Source organism: Oratosquilla oratoria, chromosome 9, assembly GCF_046742065.1.
Source record: "Oratosquilla oratoria isolate Oo_2021 chromosome 9, ASM4674206v1, whole genome shotgun sequence".
Taxonomy (NCBI): Eukaryota; Metazoa; Arthropoda; class Malacostraca; order Stomatopoda; family Squillidae; genus Oratosquilla; species Oratosquilla oratoria.
The window spans coordinates 39,750,592-39,753,091 of NC_134785.1; the positions used below are offsets into that span (position 1 = coordinate 39,750,592).

General features: G+C 35.8%; 1 protein-coding gene across 3 annotated transcripts in view; it reads left to right on the forward strand.

Moving 5' to 3' along the window:
• IA-2 (tyrosine phosphatase IA-2) overlaps positions 1-2,500 on the forward strand; it is a 737,060-nt gene that overhangs the window by 11,456 nt on the left and 723,104 nt on the right. The window lies entirely within an intron of this gene.

A 2,500-nucleotide genomic window follows, 5' to 3' on the forward strand; every position in this document is an offset into this window, starting at 1 on the left:
GATTCTAGGGATTGGGAGGATGAGGACTACACATTTCCACACTCAAACTGAATAAGAATATTGATCTCTACATACTACAAAACTACATATTATGCAGTTCATATAATCTTCAGGACATTGAATTTATTCAAGTGTCATGGATTAGATCAACCATAAGGAGAGACATTTTATCTTTTGAGAAAGACAAACTTGTATGTGTGGAGGGTAAAGGGCATTCTGACATTAGGAAAAAAGAGTGAAGGAGAGAGATAGGTATAGAAGAGAGAGAGAGAGAGAGAGAGAGAGATCTTCTGCCTTTACAATTTCAGAGATCTTACTTTTTCCACCATCAGTAATTTTTGTGTTCGAATTTTGTCAGTGATTTTCTCGTCATTCCCCCCTCCTCTCTCTCTCTCTCTCTCACCCATTCTGCTGCTACGGGAGCTGGGGGTGGGCTTTTAAAAGGAAGTCAGATTGTAAAACATGTGGATCTCTGTGGATACTGCCATTAAAGGAATGAGCCGTTGATGTTGACGTCAGTCACTTTGTGTGTGTGTGTATGTGTGTGTGTGTGTGTGTGTGTGTGTGTGTGTGTGTGTGTGTGTGTGTGTGTGTGTGTGCGTGTGTGCGTGCAAATAAACAGGTGATCGGTGTGAGTTATGGGCATGCAACCTCTCTATTGTGAATCACAACAATTTGGAAATCTTCAATATTAGGAACAAAAACGCCTTTCAATATATGAATAAATGAATAAGTGAATATGTTAAGTGAATATATGAATACATAGATGAATAAGTAAATTAATAGATAATTGAATAGAGATAGATGAATAAAAAAAATTGCTTCTGGTATGCTGAATTCTATTGGTTTAATAACTTTTCCAATGATAGATTTTTTTTTATTGTAGAGTCGCATTAAAGAAAATTATATGTATTCCAATAATGCAAATTGTATTCGATGAGAAAAATGAAAATCCCAATGAGGAAAAGGATAATACCTTTATGAGCGGAGACAGTGTTGATGAGAATATATTCGCTCTTGTAATATGTTTTGCATCAAGTAAAAGCGATGAGGAGACAACTACGGCGACATCACATAACCCAGTCACAACGGATGGACTGGGGGAATCGCCACTTCATTGGTAGGCACTAGCGGTGGGCGTCGTCGTCATCGTCGTCGTCGTCGTCATCATCATCATCATCATCATCATCATCATCAGCAGCAGCAGCAGCAGCAGCAGCAGCAGCAGCAGCAGCAGCAGGAGTAGCATCGATATCGTCATCACCATCAGCAGCATCACCATCACCATAATCATCACCACCATCATTGTCATTACCATCACCACCACCACCCTCATTTCGTCGACTGGGTCTGCAAGTTGGCAAAGAACTTGGACACTCGACGATTATGATTCGGTTTTGGGATCTCTCATTCTTGTGGCGCTGGCCGAGGCATTGCCCGGAGTTTCCGTGAGTTACAAGCTAATAATCACAATTTTTTATTAATTCCATATGTTGTCGTCGGAGTCATCATCGTCATCGTCGGAGTCTCAATAGTACTTGGAACGACATGCCTCTCGCCTTGTCAGTATCTATTGACAATGATAACGTCTCTTGGTCAGTATTCACTGACAATTGTGATGACATCACCTGGTCTGTATTTATTGACAATAGTGATGACGTCATCTGGTCTGTATTTATTGACAATGATGATGTAACTTGGTCAGTATTCGGTGACAATGATAATGTTCACTATTTGTTGACACTGACACTGCCAACATTTCTATTACCGACAACCGTGACCTCTTCCGTGCTTCCAACATTATTTTTCTTTTATATTTTTTATCATAATCTCTTCTTCTTCTTATTTATCTATTTATTTATTTAAGTATTTATTTATATATCTATTTATTTATTTCTATCAACCTGCCACATTTGACTCTAGCAGGACACAAATCTGCCATTAGTAGCACATGCTAAATAGAGGCGCACTGCTTTGGGTGCTCATTTGTTCTAATGACTTTCGATCATTACCCGAAAGTGTTTCCAATTAGTTCTCAGGTAGTCACTGCCCTCGTAACACACACTTATCCGCGCAGACGAACTACTTGCACTTGCTGTCGTTTTTATGTCAGGACTAAATCTCCATTCATCTTTACATGAGCTTAGTATTTGATTACTTTTTACCTTTATTTGTTTATATATGAATTTATTTATTTTCATTAATCCATTTATTCATTTATTTACCTATCTATATGTTTGATCAATTCATTAACTCATTTATTTTCATTGATTAGTTTATCTATTTTCATTAATTCATCGATTTATCTTTATTACTTAATTTACTCATTTATTTATCCATTTATTCACTTACCCTGTTTATTTACAGTGATATATATATATATATATATATATATATATCTATATATATATATATATATATATATATATATATATATATATATATATATATTTAGGAATATTTTGTTTGTTTTATTTATTTTTTTTTTTTTATATTTGCA